Here is a 578-nt window from a genome sequence, read left to right on the forward strand (position 1 = left end):
TTGATCTGCACGCTCTCAATTTATAGATAGCCCTACTTTCTGGAAAGTAACGTTTCGTGAGGGCTCTATCGGGGGCTCCAAACGCAAAAGACAACAGAACTAAATTTCGATTTAAAGCTTTCGTGACTGCAGGGATTCATCTTCTTGGTTCTTTCGGTAAAGTTACGTAGAATGGAAATAATAAAAATAAAATATAACAAAATAATTCTCACGACGTTTCGGCCACAACGCAAGCAGCCCTCCTCAGGTGAAGAACAGGTCTGTCGAGAAGACACATTCTCGACAAACCTGTTCTTCACCTGAGGACGGCTGCTTGCGTTGTGGCCGAAACGTCGTGAGAATGATTTTATTGGTTTATTGTTATTATTTTATTATTTCCATTCTACGGGTCTTTACCGAAAGAACCAAGAAGACAGCAGAACTCTAAAGTTGACAGTGAGCAGCTCCTGCAACGCGCACCCCCTTGCTCAACAAGCGCGGTTTTAAAAAGCAATAATTGGCACGCCGCGTGTTGCTTGCGAGAGTAAAAATGTTGCTTCTTTTTCCAACCGCGCTGGCAGCTGTCGGGCGCAATAGCG

Source organism: Lampetra planeri, chromosome 17 (assembly GCF_965212315.1).
Source record: "Lampetra planeri chromosome 17, kcLamPlan1.2.h2, whole genome shotgun sequence".
Lineage (NCBI taxonomy): Eukaryota > Metazoa > Chordata > Hyperoartia > Petromyzontiformes > Petromyzontidae > Lampetra > Lampetra planeri.